At 40.5% G+C, this 17958-nt stretch overlaps 1 long non-coding RNA gene across 1 annotated transcript; it reads right to left on the reverse strand.

Moving 5' to 3' along the window:
- Window positions 1-7385: 7385 nt before the first annotated feature.
- Window positions 7386-11021, reverse strand: LOC124117935. The gene is made up of 3 exons (XR_007220647.1): window positions 10961-11021; window positions 10261-10380; window positions 7386-8064 (listed from the first exon to the last, which is right to left on the reverse strand). It is a non-coding gene; the product is annotated as an uncharacterized LOC124117935 (long non-coding RNA).
- Window positions 11022-17958: the final 6937 nt, after the last annotated feature.

The raw sequence follows: 17958 nt of genomic DNA on the forward strand, positions 1-17958 counted from the left end.
AATTTGTTATCAAATGAAAGAAACAACAATATCGGTTTTGAAACATTTACTGCAATCAACACGAATGTCATTGACCCACTTTTACAAATATGGAAACGTCAAAGAACAAACCAGATGACGTCACTATTGAACGTGACGTCACCTATCCCTATCCTATGAAGTCACCTTACAACGGGCGAGATAAAGACCCGTCGTCAAGCAATATGAGGGCATTATCAAGTTAGAGTGGCCCGCTCATTTTTGATAACATGCGGGCGGTTTAATGATAATTTATATCCATTTTAGCTATGATGTAATGTATTTACACTTGCAGCCTTGTACAACTTAATATACAGTGCGTCAGGTCATTAGAGTTCATTGCCACGACGCCAACATAGTAAACATGTTTGTCGAAGAAGAGTAACGATAACGATAATTAACACGTATATATAATTCTAGAGGCCAGATCCAAATGAATGGTTATTGTATTGCATCAGCCGCTCTTCTTAAGACAACACGTGTGACTGAGATGAAATGGAAATAAAACAAAGCATATCAAGAGCGCCACCCCCACCACCCTCACACGTAACACAAATAATGTAAGTCTCAACCTCACACTAATGAAACGACATGTGGGCGATGAGGTCAGGGAGCACTCCCAAAGTCTCTGTCTGTGACATAATTCCAACCCAAGACTGACATCCGGTCTCTGAAATGAATACATCTTACAGAAAAAAACAGTTCTAAAAGAATCCTTATCAAAATATAATAAAGGAGCACAGAGACATTTCTCATTTTCAGATACTGCAGTTTCCTAGACTTGCGAAACATTTTAGACTTGCCTGAGATTTATTGGATATATTCATATCAGGGTCTACAGGACAGACTATTCCCTTATTCCTAGGGTACCATATCTGTAGCAGGGACGGTGTGGGGGGGTGGGGGGGTGGGGGGGGGGGGGGGGGGGGGTGGGGGGGGTGTGGGTTGGGGGCGGGGTGATGCTTTAGGGTGGTATTGGTGGATGGGATGTAGTTTTCGATTTTTCTGAAAATAAGAACGAATCGTTCATGAATATGTGATGAATTAACTGGAATAGAAACTCATCGAAATCCACCTTTATAAATATGTGCAAAAAAACACAAAGCCATAAAATCACATTTTACCATAAGGGTAACAAAACGCTTGTTCATCTCACATCATGATGATCCATTCAAATTATTCCGTCAACTGCTTAAATGTTTTTCATACATTTATACATATGCGAGGGATCGACGTACGTTCTGTTATAACTACGAAGTGACACCATCAAGTCAGCAGTATGGCTTGGTTTTGTTTGGTTTTGGTTTGTTGTTTTACGACACACTCAGCAATATTCCAGCTATATGACGGCGGTCTGTAAATAATCAAGTCTCAACAAGACAATCCAGTGATTTACATCATGAACATCGATCCACGCAATTGGGATCGATGACATGCATCAACCAAGTCAGCGAGCCTGACCACCCGATCCCGTTAGTCGCCTTTTACGACAAGCATTGTCGCCTTTTACGGCAATCATGGGTTGCTGAAGACCTATTCTAGCCCGGATCTTCACGGGTCCGGCAGGTTGGGGTATATACAAGCAATACTATTTACATGTAGATATATACAAGGACCACTATGTGCCAGGTCAGCACATAATGAGGTAGTGGTGGTGTTGGTGCCCCTGGAGAACCTTGCCTAACCCAAGCCGGGTCAAGGATGAGAGCTCTTCACTTCTTGTTGTTGTTTTATGTGCAAAGGGAGGTCGCCTTCCGGTTGATCTGTCCTTCTTTGGTATTCATGGGAAGACATACTATCTATTGGGATTTTAGAATGGACTTGAATTTCGTGTTTCCATCTGCCGAGTATTTTGGCGTACCACTTTGTTAGCCAATGTTGGGGTATGAAGGCGCCACTCTTCACCTCTGTACCGCAGCTTATAAATATGAACAGCAATAATTGAGAAGTGACATAGTTGCATGTTTCTCGGACAATCCGGGACAAGCTGAATAGCGACTGGTAACCATTGTATCGTGAAGATAACGTGTTCAAGGATTTTATGTGCGTTTTACTAAGCCGTTCATCTCACGATGGCAATTTGCAGCGCTTTCAGCAAAGGTTCAGCAATATTTCGACAGAGCACAACAGGTATGTTTATTTGTGTTTTGTTTGTTGTTAAACGCCGCACCCAGCAATATTTCAGCTATTTGACCGCGGTCTGTAAATAACCGAGTCTCAAACAGACAATCCAGTGATAAACACCATGAGCTTTAATCCTCACAGTTGGGATACAATGACACGCATCAACCAAGTCTAGGAGTCAGACAACCCGATCCCGTTAGTCGCTTCTTACGAAAAGCCTAGTCGCCCATTACGGCAAATATGGGTTTCTGAAAACCTATTCTCTACCCGGATCTTCACAGGTCCACAGCAGCAGTGAAAACGATCCATATTTCCTATGTGTGAATTGTTTCGGAGTTCAACTTCCCTACCGTTTTTTTTCAAATTACAAAGAGATCACTTGAACTATGGAATCAAATCCGGTCGGTTGGAGAGTGGATCTACATTTGAAAAGAGTCACAGCATTTGTTAATCCGGATGGGGATTTTTGTCATAATAACCTGTTCCCGGAAATAAAATATATTTTGTCTTATGCGTATATCTGAAATAATCGATCACTGGCCATCCCCGCGAATATTAAATGCTTGTCCCTGAAAGCGACTAAAGCGACTGGTGGCCTTGACTGATAACGTGTCATTGTACACCGATGGCGTTGGGCGTTGGGTTATGTCCATCAAAGCATTGATTATTTACAGCCCGCCGTGGTAGTGGTGGAATATGGCTGACTGACATATTCTTTCCTTCCCTGCGGACATGTCTCGTGTAGCATAAGGGTGCAAAACAGACTGACTGATTTAGAAGGGGAGAAAGAAAGAGAGAGAGTGAGAGAGAGATAAGACGTCTATAAAGAGAGAAGGGGAAAAAGGAGAGAGAGAGGGGAGAGAGAGAGTGAGAGAGAGATAAGACGTCTATAAAGAGAGAAGGGGAAACAGGAGAGAGAGGGGAGAGAGAGTGAGAGAGATAATGAGAGAGAGATAAGACGTCTATAAAGAGAGAAGGGGAAACAGGAGAGAGAGGGGAGAGAGAGAGAGTGAGAGATATATAAGACGTCTATAAAGAGAGAAGGGAAACAGGAGAGAGAGAGGGGAGAGAGAGAGTGAGACAGAGATAAGACGAATATAAAGAGAGAAGGAGAAACAGGAGAGAGAGAGGGGAGAGAGAGAGTGAGAGAGAGATAGGACGTCTATAAAGAGAGAAGGGGAAACAGGAGGGAGAGAGGGGAGATAGAGAGAGAGAGTGAGAGAGAGATAAGACGACTATAAAGAGAGAAGGGGAAACAGGAGAGAGAGGGGAGAAAGAGAGAGTGAGAGATAAGACGTCTATAAAGAGAGAAGGGGAAACAGGAGAGAGAGAGGGGAGATAGAGAGAGAGAGAGTGAGAGAGAGATAAGACGATTATAAAGAGAGAAGGGGAAACAGCAGAGAGAGGGGAGAAAGAGAGAGTGAGAGATAAGACGTCTAAAAAGAGAGAAGGGGAAACAGGAGAGAGAGGGGAGAGAGAGAGAGTGAGAGAGAGATAAGACGTCTATAAAGAGAGAAGGGGAAACAGGAGAGAGAGGGGAGAAAGAGAGAGTGAGAGATAAGACGTCTATAAAGAGAGAAGGGGAAACAGGAGAGAGAGGGGGGAGAGAGAGAGAGTGAGAGAGAGATAAGACGACTATAAAGAGAGAAGGGGAAACAGGAGAGAGAGGGGGGGAGAGAGAAAAAAAAGACGTCAATAAAGAGAGAAGTGGAAGGGGGAGAGAGAGGGGCGAGAGAGAGAGGGGAGAGAGAGAAGGGAGAGAGAGAAAGAGGTATTTAAAGAGAGAAGGGGAAGGTGTGAGAGAGTGGAGAGAGAGACGGGCGAAGAGAGGGAGAGAAAGACGTCTATAAAGAGAGAAGGTGAAGTGGTGAGAAAGAGAAAAGAGACCAAGAGAAAGAGAGAAGACAGACAAGAGAGGGAAAAAGAAAAGCGACAAAGAGGGAAGTGAGAGAGATGCAGACAGAGACAGCGAAAGAGACGGATAGAGAGAGCGAGAGAGAGACACACACAGAGAGAGAGAGAGAGAGAGAGAGAGAGAGAGAGAGAGAGAGAGAGAGACGGGGTAGGAAGAGAAAGAGTCTGTGGAACATGTATCTGGTGTTCTTCAGGTATTGTTCACGTGGTGTTGTTGTCAAGGCAACGAAACACAATTCAGTGTTCAATGATTTATTCAACTCGATACAAAAAGGTAGAAAAGTAGAAAATAATCACATTTATACCAAGCATTCACTATAGTTACAAACTATTTACAATATTTGTCCACACTTTACATCATCACATCTATTCGATCCAATTTCGAAATCTACTTATCTTAAATTAAACCTAGAAATTGTAAATGATGACATTATCAGTTTAAGTGACATATTCATCCGTTTTGCTATTGGACAAAACAATACTTTGTGAAAGTGTAAACAATATTTTTACAAGTCCGATATATACAAAAGTTGAGATTTCTTGATATAAATACGACTGATAATACTTCGTGCTAACGAAATACATGTATTTACAATATACAAAAAGATGCACAAGTAATAATCATATTGACCAAGGCAATGCTTAACATCTATTGAGTAGTATAATTTGAGAGCTATATTTTCCTCTTCGCTTTCACCATTCATTCATTCTCGACCCATGAAGATCTGGGCTAGAATAGGTCTTCAGCAACCCATGCTTGCCGTAAAAGGCGACTTTTCTTGTCATAAGAGGCGACTAACGGATCGGGTGGTCAGGCTCGCTGACATGGCTGATGCATGTCATCGTACCCCAATGGCGTTGATGCTCATGATGTCCATCACTGTAATGTCTATTCCAAACTCGATTATTTACAGACCGCCATCAAATTGTTGGTCAAGCAGACGCTTCAGTTTACATTGTGTTGGTCAAGCAGATGCTTCAGTTCACCTTGTGTTGGTCCAGCAGGTGCTTCAGTTCACCTTGTGTTGGTCCAGCGTGTGCTTCAGTTCACCTTGTGTTGGTCAAGCAGGTGCTTCTGTTCACCTTCTGTTGGTCAAGCAGGTGCTTCTGTTCATCTTGTGTTGGTCAAGCAGGTGCTTCAGTTCACCTTGTTTTGGTCAAGCAGGTGCTTCAGTTCACCATGTGTTGGTCAAGCAGGTGCTTCAGTTCACATTGTGTTGGTCCAGCAGATGCTTCAGTTCACATTGTGTTGGTCAAGCAGATGCTTCAGTTCACCATGTGTTGGTCAAGCGGGTGCTTCAGTTCACCTTGTTTTGGTCACGCAGGTGCTTGAGTTCACTTTGTGTTGATCAAGTAGGTGTTTCAGTTCACCTTGTGTTGGTCAAGCAGATGCTTCAGTTCACCTTGTGTTGGTCAAGCAGGTGCTTCAGTTCACCTTGTGTTGGTCAAGCAGGTGCTTCATTTCACATTGTGTTGGTCAAGCAGGTGCTTCAGTTCACCCTGTGTTGGTAAAGCAGGTGCTTCAGTTCACCTTTTGTTGGTCAAGCAGGTGCTTCAGTTCATCTTGTGATGGTCACGCAGGTGCTTCAGTTCACATTGTGTTGGTCAAGCAGGTGCTTCAGTTCACCTTGTGTTGGTCAAGCAGGTGCTTCAGTTCACCTTGTGTTGGTCACGCAGGTGCTTCAGTTCACATTGTGTTGGTTACGCAGGTTCTTAGGTTCACTGTGTATGTCTGATGCCTAAACCTAACTTTTCAGAGATCTTCATACGCCAGTATGTTGGACAGAGGAAAACTACCCTCGTCACCATTCCACCCTCCCCCACTCCCGATGAATGATTAACGTCCCTGAGTTAAAAAAGGATTAATGAATCAAAACGCCTCACAATTTGAATTACAAGCTTCCAGAAATATTAAAATGTCAATCCACTACATTCAGGATACGCATTTCACACGTGAAGGACCGCCTCCGTGGTCGAATGGTAGAGCCTCCGCCCAGGGGTGGAAGGTTCGGGGTTCGATCCCCGGTCGCGTCTTACCACAAGGCGTTAAAAGGTGTCACTTGTTGTCTGGTGCTCGGCATTAAGGGCCTAAAACAAGAATCAGAATATTGTGTCTGAGTGGGGTATTCATGTTAAACTGCGGCATGGTATCTCAGTGGGCTAGCACTATTAATTGGCATCAGTCCAAACTAGTACAAGCACTCAAACACACACACACACACACACACACACACACACACGTGCATGCACATTGCTATATACATGCAATAATCTTGGACGCGACGTTAAACCCAAATTCACCTCACATCACACGTGAAGAAGAACATAAAATACAACAGTGGGTATCCACACATTGTAGGATTAGTTGAAAGGACATATTGTCCTCAAACAAATAAAACACCAACACCACCCTAACATACAAAGATTTAATAGACGGTCACCGAGACTTACACTGCAGTCTATATTTGCAGGGAGTGGAACATGATCAACTTTATGTACACAACTATAACGATACAAAGAATGCAATATTGGAGCATCTAGGAGACATTCTATATTTGCAGGGAGTGGAACATGATCAACTTGATGTACACAACTATAACGATACAAAGAATGCAATATTTGAGCATCTAGGAGACATTCTATATATGAAGGGAGTGGGACATGATCAACTTGATGCACACAACTATAACGATACAAAGAATGCAATATTGGAGCATCTAGGAGACATTCTGTATATGAAGGGAGTGGAACATGATCAACTTAATGTACACAACTATAACGATACAAAGAATGCAATATTGGAGCATCCAGGAGACATTCTTCAATTCCGTCCATAGATAACCCTGAATCCGTCCACTTGTGATAATACGGGGTAGAATTGGTCGACAGCAACTCATGTTTGAAGTGTGAGGTGACAATGCTTGTCGTAAGAGGCGATCGGGTGGTCAGGCTCGTTGTGTGTGGATCGCTGGCATGCTGTCAATCACTGGATTGTCTAGTCCAGGCTCGATTATTTACAGAGCACCGTCATGTAGCTGGAGTATTGCTGAGTGCGGCGTTAAACAACAAACAAACAAACAACAATGAAAGGAAGCAATCCCAATACTAGCCAGGTTAGAAGACTACATAGTGATGTTGGACATTCAATGCTTTACTTCAGGATAAACAATATGGAGACCTAAATAAAACAGTAAATATAGGTTAGTACATTAGGACTTGTTGTTTAATTGTTTCAGGAGTCCGAGGCACTATGAAATGGTTAGCAAGCGAGCGAGTATTACTTTATGCCGCTTTTAGCAATATTCCAGCAATATCACGGCCGGGGACACCAAAAATGGACGTCGTACATTGTACCCATGTCGGGAATCGAAACGGCGTGACGAGGGAACGGTTTAACCACTAGGCTACCCGACCGAGGCCGAAATGGTTCGTAAAAGGCTTTAGGATCTTACTATCCATTAAAACGATTAGACACCATGGTCCGAGTGCTCAAGCCAATATAAACCATGGCTAACAGTCAGAGAAACTCAGCACTTAACCATCAATAAAACAAAATAAAAGAAGATAAAATGAAAGAGACCGTTTCAAGTATATTGACAATATTGAGATCTCAGACATATTTTAAAAACAATTAAAAGAAATTACAAAACCGCGAACAAGATGAAAACAGTTGGAATGCTTATAATATCAAACACAGAAATTCGCACATTTTTAAAGGAGATTAATACATGCTTATATCGTTATCCTAGGGACATAAACGAAAACGATGTTTTATCCCGATAATGAGGGATTTAAATCTCAAAAACCTCCGGTGGTCAGTTTTTTATGTCACCCACAAACCAAAATGAAAAAAAACAACAACTTTTAGCAACACCTTCATGTTTCTTACACATATTCCGTGAAACGGACGTAAAATATCTCTAGCTTGCGTTCAGGCACATGACTTGGTCTCCCGAGCCTTCGTTTCCGTCATAAGGCTACAGATGTGAAGGTTGCATGTTCGATCCACTAAAATAAAAAAAATAAAAACATCGGTTTTTCCAGAGTTAAAATTTATAACATCCGTGATTTATGTTTATAATCACCGGAATTGCACAAGTTTGGGATTGATGAGGCACTAAGATGATAGTAGGATAGTAGGAAGTCACTGGAGCTTTATAAAATTAAATAATTTATCATTATCTTTGCACAAATCATAAAACAAAAGAGACAATTATTTCACCTTTGTTCAAATATTTGCACAAGTCAACGTTTTATCAAACCCAAGACAGTTGATGGAACTTTCATCTTAATTAAATTTCTCATTGTCTCAGCAACCTATATATCAGCCAAAAGTTGCAACGATCAAAGCAAATTCATGGCAAATGTAGGTGTTATGTTTGTAACTAAACTTGTTAGTATCACAACAATATCTGTCCAATATCCCTACAGTTGGGGAAACACTTGAATATAATCACACCAATGTCTGTCCAATATCCCTACAGTTAGGGAAACACTTGAATATAATCACACCAATGTCTGTCCAATATCCCTACAGTTTGGAAAACACTTGAATATAATCACAACAATGTCTGTCCAATATCCCTACATTTGGGAAAACACTTGAATACAATCACAGCAATGTCTGTCCAATATCCCTACAGTTGGGGAAACACTTGAATATAATCACAGCAATGTCTGTCCAATATCCCTACAGTTGGGAAAACACTTGAATACAATCACAGCAATGTCTGTCCGATATCCCTACAGTTGGGAAACACTTGAATATAATCACAGCAATGTCTGTCCAATATCCCTACAGTTGGGAAAACACTTGAATATAATCACAGCATGGTTGTCCAATATCCGTACAGTTGGGAAAGAACTTGAATATAATCACAGCAATGTCTGTCCAATTTCCCTACAGTTGGGAAACACTTGAATATAATCACAGCAATGTCTGTCCAATATCCCTACAGTTGGGAAAACACTTGAATATAATCACAGCATGGTTGTCCAATATCCGTACAGTTGGGAAAGAACTTGAATATAATCACAGCAATGTCTGTCCAATATCCCTACAGTTGGGAAACACTTGAATATAATCACAGCAATGTCTGTCCAATATCCCTACAGTTGGGAAAACACTTGAATATAATCACAGCAATGTCTGTCCAATATCCCTACAGTTGGGAAACACTTGAATATAATCACAGCAATGTATGTCCAATATCCCTACAGTTGGGAAAACACTTGAATACAATCACAACAATGTCTGTCCAATATCCCTACAGTTGGGGAAACACTTGAATATAATCACAGCAATGTCTGTCCAATATCCCTACAGTTGGGAAAACACTTGAATACAATCACAGCAATGTCTGTCCAATATCCCTACAGTTGGGAAACACTTGAATATAATCACAGCAATGTCTGTCCAATATCCCTACAGTTGGGAAAACACTTGAATATAATCACAGCATGGTTGTCCAATATCCGTACAGTTGGGAAAGAACTTGAATATAATCACAGCAATGTCTGTCCAATATCCCTACAGTTGGGAAACACTTGAATATAATCACAGCAGTGTCTGTCCAATATCCCTACAGTTGGGAACACACTTGAATATAATCACAGCATGGTTGTCCAATATCCGTACAGTTGGGAAAGAACTTGAATATAATCACAGCAATGTCTGTCCAATATCCCTACAGTTGGGAAAACACTTGAATATAATCACAGCATGGTTGTCCAATATCCCTACAGTTGGGAAAGAACTTGAATATAATCACAGCATGGTTGTCCAATGTCACTCCAGTATGGAAAGAACTTGAATATAATCACACCAATGTCTGTCCAATATCCCTACAGTTGGGAAAACACTTGAATACAATCACCCCAATGTCTTTCCAATGTCACTCCAGTTTGGGGACCACTTGAATACAATATTCGTGTAATACTTGCATACAATCAAAGACATTTGTCTTTTTGTAGGGTATTTATTTGATGATGGCCAATGTCGTGTAGTATGCGTTTAACCCTTTCCTGAAATCTTTCACTCTGTAGGTGTAAATGAGACGGGTGAAACAAGCCCCAGGTAGTAGAGACACATCTGTGACTAGGCTCAGAGGAACTCCTATTTCAAACATAAACTTCATACTCATTGAACAAACAACTTGTCACTGAAGCCGTTAATATCGCTGCCATTGCCTTGCTGTGCCTCACCCTCACATCGTGCTCTAAGTCACGCGCAATGTGTCTTCTGGTGACGCCATTAATCCGCCCATACATCACCAGCAGCAGCAGCAGCAGCAGCAGGGATCACCTAAACCACACTGCTTGTATCTGAATACAAGTTGTAATACGGTCGTTATCATAGAGTTTAAAGTCATCCATATGGCATTCTTCAAGAGACATTCTACACCACTATATGTACAGAAAGTATGTATACATAAATCTCCTTTAAAAATGTGCGAATTGCTGTGTTTGATATTATAAGCATTCCAACTGTTTTCATCTACAGAAATGGCCTCTAGGTGTAGGTAACACTTTAATCTGCCACGACTACATGACCAGGGCTACAGTGACATCAAAGTTCCTATAAATATGGAAATTATTCTAAATGTACAATAAGCTTCCTTACACAATGCTCTTGCACGTGTGGACATTATTATCAAATCAGTGCTATTGTTTATACATATTTACAGATCTGAACACAGCACTACCATAAAACACAATAAATTACTAAACATCCTAAAACTATCATACATGTCAACACACTTACCACTCTGTCCAGGAGAATCAGACATTGGTTAAATCTCACACACATCCTAACCAATACCGTATTCAACGTACACCTGTTTATATAATGTTATTTATGAAAAGATAGATTTATATATGTTTATGTATTTAATTGGAAACATACCTTGACTTTATAAAAATCTGTAACAGGTGCCCACGTGCTGTGGTCTGTCAGTGACTTGTCTTTGTAGTGACTGAGGTGCAAGTGAGGGTTAAAAGCATGCACAGCTGACCCTAATGAAAACAATAGGGTCAACCACTCAACCAGAACATTTACCCTGGCTGACACAAAGAAGCTGATAGTTATGCTTGGGTCAGTCACTCCCCTAAGTTAAAAGGTGTTGTATTAAATCTTCATTGAAATCCCTAAAACCCATACTGCAAACTAATACTAAATACTAATACTAAATACTAATACTAAATACTAATATTAAATACTAATACTAAATACTAATATTAATAATAAATACTAATACTACATACTGATATTAATAATAGTATTAATGCTAATACTAACTACACTATGTATTATATACACTATATACTACTGGTATATTACTGGTTTGTTGACAGTTAAACAAAACCTGTAACTGCCACACAATGATAGATGGAAAAATGAGTAGAACTGTGACGTAGGTACCAGTTTGAAAAGGGGCAAAATCCCCAATTCGAGAGAGCGGCTGGGGAGACTTCATCTTGACTGGTGCTCCGCTCTCGTCCAAAAAGCCTCCAAATCGAGAGAGCGGCTGGGGAGACTACATCAGGAGTGGTGCTGCGCTCTCGGCTTGTTGTCACGATCTTTCGAACCAGACACCAAACTCAGGAAGCGGCATTTTGACTGGGATTGAAGCTTTGCGGACGAAGTCGCGTATTTAAGTGACAAATAGAGTGGGTTGACCGGCAACACAAAGTGGGAATAAAAGCTGTTAAACGAAGATCACTCTTTGTGCTTGTTGGAGGAACTACGGTAAAAGGTCCAAGGCCCTCGGGTTCTGACATTGTACCTCTCGAATATCCCAGACTGTCAGCACCAAGAACGAGGGGATTGCCGTAGTTCAGGTGAAGAGGTACACGAATTGCTACCTTTAATTAATAATAATTACCATCAATTAACATCTTAAAATTACCTTGGATACAAGCACCAAACCCAGACTCGCGGCTACTCTGGGAAAGTGAGATTTTGATGCTGATTGGAACAGATTTCAGTTAATATCAGGGCTTGTGAAAATCCGTCTATTCAAACTGAACATAGATAAAAACGTAGGACTTGTGAAATAAAACAATAAAGGGTCCCTGAAAGGAGAAAGAAGGTCTCGGTTATTGCTCCTTGAAAAGCTGATATATTTGTTAAAGGTAGCTTACCATTGTTGATGAGCTGTGGTACCAACTGAAATCCAGGGCTGACATCTGACATCTATCCATGTGAAATTCGCTCTTCAACATGACTTAAGTCTACATGATGAATATTATGAGCTTATTAAACGTCGTTTGACATCCTTTGTGTGATCGGGATTAAAACTGTGAGTGGGTGTGTGAGTGAGTTTGGTATTGATTCTACGGCCTGTTACCACTTGCTGTTGGCGCTTGCATAGCCCATTGTACAGCCTGTTTTATTGTAAACCTAAACCTATGTGTCTAAATATAATTTAATGATTATTCATTGACCCTGTATGGTCAAAGACTAATTTCACAATTTAATCCTTTACGTTCCGATTTTGTGTTTAAAGTTAGAATTTACCATGATATCAGTCAGTTTGTGATTAAATATGTTCCAACTCTCAAATGAAACAACAAATTGAAATTATAGCCGAAAAAGGGTAGAAATGTTACTGGCTTTTCAACGCTGGCTTTTTCCAGGTACTCCACAGATCGATTTCATAACAACCAGCCATCGTGCGAGTGTCATTAAGAATCAATGAAGCGTACGGTGTGTCAGCCCCGCACTGACCGGCCTCAAGGTGGCAGTTCGTTTGTATGGAGTTTGTTCCGACCTGCCTGTGAAAAATGTGAAACCCGTTCTGATGCGGCTGCTGCTGATGATGATGACGATGATGGTGATGATAGGAATATATCCCCGAACTGGTCTTGTATTGTGTAGGTGGTGTTGGCTTATCGATCTCCGCACATCTCGAGACTAATTAATGTGAGTGAGAAACCTGAACTGTAATAGTAATTATTTCACATTGTTACTTCCTTCCACTGACACACCCTCCCCTTATATGGATGAAATAATCACATTTACATGCACTGTATATATTGTTTTGGCTCATTGCGTATTAGCGTGTGTGGGCTCAACATGTTCTAGAGGAACAACTTTTGTAGTTTCTTTACAACGAATGTATTCAAGTTCTATCCAAAAACACACCCTCAACCTCCCCAAACACCCCCACCCCAGCCCAGCCCACCCCAATTTCGTGATCAACGGGTGAGTGGACCATGATTTATATCTGGTAATTAAAATACCATAAACGAACAGAACATATGGATGAAATAATCACATTTATAGACATTGTATATATATTGTTTTGGCGCATTGGTAATGTCATGTTGACAGTCCCACTTCAAAATATACACCTCGAGATATACATTTCGTAAAACCAGACACAAATCTGCATTCTTCTACTGGCATTTAATAATTAACTTTTACTTTGTGTGAGTTTATTGGAATATGAACCTTTATAGAGTGAGGGACAATTCTATATATTTATATCGCTATTTCTTACTTCAAAGGATGTAGATCTATATCTATAGACAACTTTATTTAGTACGGGTGATTTCATGTTTACACTGACAGCCATACAACAACCAGCTATATCCCGGAATAAAATAGTTCGTCAAAAGGAGAGGTGGCATGAGCGCATGTGTGCTCAACATGTTCTAGAAGAACAACTTTTTTAGTTTCTTTATAACGAATGTATTCAAATAATACCCTGAATAAATTAGAGAGGTCTGTTAAGAACTACCTAAGTAAGTCAGTCACAATGACAGCGCGTTGCAATACATTTACATCAAGTCCGAGACGTCAAAATAGCCGACACGATACACGTGACGTAAGAGACTTTACGAAGTTGATAATGAATCTGAGGCTATAACAAGCGTCAATAAGAAAGGTGATTGTAAAGATGTGCCTAATTGAAAATAAGTGTTTACGTCATTTTAAGTATACAGTCTCGTGAAAAACGTATGAACGTCAAATATGTGCCGGTCATGTGACCGATCCCTCGCCCAATGGAAAAGCCGTATATCGTGTAAACTTAACATAAAAAATGGTTTAAAGTTAAATAGCTGAACAACCGATGCTATTCGCCCAAGTGGCGCGGTAAGAAGGTGACACTGTTAGTATGGGGCGCTGTTAGGTTTTCACGCTGTTAGTATGTGACACTTTTAGTAAGTGGCGCGGTAAGAAGGTGACACTGTTAGTATGGGGCGCTGTTAGGTTGTCACGTTGTAAAGTATGTGACACTTTTAGTAAGTGACACGGTAAGTATGTGACACTCTTAGTATGGGACGCTGTTAGGTTGTCACGCTGTTAGTATGTGACACGTTTAGTAAGTGACACGGTAAGTATGTGACACTGTTAGTACGGGACACTGTTAGGTTGTCACGCTGTTAGTATGTGACACGTTTCGTAAGTGACACGGTAAGTATGTGACACTGTTAGTACGGGACACTGTTAGGTTGTCACGCAGTTAGTATGTGACACGTTTAGTAAGTGACACGGTCAGTATGTGACACTGTTAGTACGGGACACTGTTAGGTTGTCACGCTGTTAGTATGTGACACGTTTCGTAAGTGACACGGTTAGTATGTGACGCTTTTAGTAAGTGGCCCTGTTTGTATGTAACACTATCAGGATGTAACATAGTATGTGACACTTTTTGTATTTGATCATGTTAGTGTGTGACGCTGCTAGTATGTGACGCTGTTAGGATGTGACACTGTGGGTGTGGTCATATGGACGAATGGCGTCAGCCCACCTACAGGATTTCAGGTGGTACCATTGCCTCGCCAACAACTGTACGCGCCCTGTAACAAATTGTTTACTTATTAAGGGACAATAACTGAGAGACCCTTCCTAGTTTAAATTTCATAATCTACTCTATGTAGCATCACAAAAAAGTAATAGATAAGATGTCATTTATGTCTATTTTAAAACACGTTTTTTCACAAGCCCTGATATGACCTGAAATATTTTCACAGAATAGTTAAATCTATAACCGAGATTCTAGGTTTGCTGCTTGGAGCAGTTCATCTTCGGCTGATGAAGACGGGAATAATGGTATGTATGTCTCTGGATAAACCTTCTTCAAACAAGTGCTTTGATACTCGATACGAATCAAAATTGAGCTGTAGACCATAACTTGAGCTCAATCTCATCACAGAAAACGTTGTGGCTTGTCCACCAATAACAGTACTTAGTCACCACAGCAATATTCCCTTCGTTAACCTTCTTGGTGAAAATGTCCTTTTTCAACTGTAAATTAAGATGTCAAACACTGATTACACACAATCAAATTTATAACCATCATCACCCTCATCATCTCAGCTCTACTATCGTGTAACTCATATGCTATACAGTGCTACGGATTGCGAAATATGGCGAGATTAGTAAAGTTGTTACCCCTGCTTCTCGACCTTGTTCTGCGTCATGCAAATGACGGCGATTTCTATTATAATATCAGACAGCCAATTTGAAAAAGAAATCTATCAGATTGGCCAGAATTTTACTGTTCCCCACTGTATAGTTACTGGCGTGAGACTACAAACGTTTAGTCCGCAACGGAAGTTTTTTGTTCAAATATTGCATATTATTGATCAATGTCGACATTTTGTGGTCACTTCATTTGTCGATGAATGTTGGCGAAAGGTTGTTCTTATGTGACCTACTCTGCCCTCACATCTTTGTTTGGCAGTTGCGAGAAGTAAGATCTGATTTACATGAGTGAGTGAGTGACTGAGTATGGTTTTACGTGGCTTTTAGCAATATTCCAGCAATATCACGGCGGGGTATACCAGAAATGGGCTTCAAATATTGTACCCATGTCGGGAATCGAACCAAGGTCTTCTGCGTGACGAGCCAACGATTTACTTTAGATTGATGGCCCTTTATGTCGAGCAATATACGAGCAGCTCGTGTGGATCGTGTCTAAGTTTCACTACTTCCGCTATACAATCAATCGTTTTGCACTTATGGATGGTAGTGTGCTTTATAAACACATGCTTATGATATATGATATGTGTATATACCACCTGAACCATGTCACCACAGGCCTGGTGACTTGGTTGATGAGGGGCAACAAGGATCATTGTTCATTATATGAATCACTGGTTTATCTACTCTGGAAATGATTATGTACAAGCCAGCGTAGAAAAGATGCAATGTGCGGCTTCAAACAACGAACACACAATCCTCTGTATTTTTTATAGAAACATATTCTTCTCTTGCTCGTTTTCATATATAGGTTTTATTTGATTTTTTATATATATAAAAGAAGATGCTGAAAATACCTTTGTACGGGTATTTTCTTTTCAATGTGATTTGAACATTTACTTTTGTTTAAAAAAATGCACAGAACTCTTTGTCTGGAAGCGTGAAATAATTTATTCATTGATTGTATATTTCTAGAATTTGACACATCCCACCGTCTTAACATGTGTCCAACGTGCCCTCGACACCCGATAGGTCCCTTTGCGGTATTTTTGTCATTGAAGTTTATGCTTATAGATTTAGGAGAGAAACAATATTTTCCAGGGGAATTTGGAACCAAACGAGCAGCGTAACCTCGACACAGAAAACACAGTATGTCTATGTTAAAAGTACTGAGGATATATAGTGAAGTGACATGGGCTTAATAGAAAGTTTGGAGTGGTTTGTCGATCTTCATTTAGGGATGACCGATAGAAGTCTTTTGCAAATGCATGACGCTCTACATGCTTAAACAAGGTTTACATTTTAATTCGCTCTCAGATTACGGGCATTGTATGTGCATTAGATGTGCCCAGCACAGCTACATCGTAGGCCAGTTTGACGAGGTTCAAAGCCCACCACTCAACTCTGAGGATTTGCAATTTTTACATCAAAACGCACGGTTATTCATATATCGGCATATTCGAAATGAATCAGCTTTCTCTACCTCAATGTCTGATTGCTGGTAAAGAAGTTCTAAGCCTTACTAGCTCTCAACTTTGTGCCATAAAAAAGTAAACTAGTCAATGTAGTACAGTGATTGAGTAGTTCATTGCAAGTGTATTTGAGGCTGTTTGAATATTAGTGACAGCCATTTGAACGTGATATGTGTCCAAATGGACAGTTATCAATTTTTTGCTTTTAGAGAAAAGTACTCTCCAAGAAATTCATGACAGCATGTCACAAGGGTATGGGGATCACTGCCCTAGCTATTCCACTGTTAAACGCTGGACAGTTGAATGATAGGAGAACAAGCCTTGATGATGACCCCAGGTTTGGACGTCCTTCAACTTCCATCAATGAAGATTCAATCAAGGAGAAAGACGTATTTACATTGCCGAACTTGAGGAAAACATAGGTCTAAACCATAGTTCCATTGAAACTATACACATGCACAAAAGTTAAGCGCCACCATATTCATAGTCTCTTGATTTCACGTGTGGGTTGAAGCTGTGGTCAATGTCCGTGGATCATACACACGTTACTGACGTTTCTGTCTTGCAGTAGACTCTGCACTCCCTAGGGTGTCTATGTGACACCTGATATGGTCTGCTGGTATCATCACAGTTACATGACAAAAAGAGTTTTTCAATGTTTTCTAATCCTTCAATTTCTGGTCTTTGGTAAAATTCCATTCTGCTTATATTCCTTGGAACACAAGATAAACTTGCCTTGGGACAACTTTTGCATCACATTAGGCTTATAACAGTTATAATAGTCATCATTAAGTGCCAAAGGTAACAGCTCACAAATATAGTGGGTGGCGCTTAACTTTTGTGCATGTGTACATTATTCATGAACATTTACAGATCGATAAGATACCGCTCGGGAAAAAGAGCGGACATTGCCAGAGATCATTAAGAGCTAATTGAGGAGGATTTCATTAAATTCAAAATTATTAATGGGTGATGACACATGAGTCTGCCATTTAAAAG

Source organism: Haliotis rufescens, unplaced genomic scaffold (assembly GCF_023055435.1).
Source record: "Haliotis rufescens isolate VD_foot unplaced genomic scaffold, xgHalRufe1.0.p SCAF_14, whole genome shotgun sequence".
NCBI classification, from domain to species: Eukaryota; Metazoa; Mollusca; class Gastropoda; order Lepetellida; family Haliotidae; genus Haliotis; species Haliotis rufescens.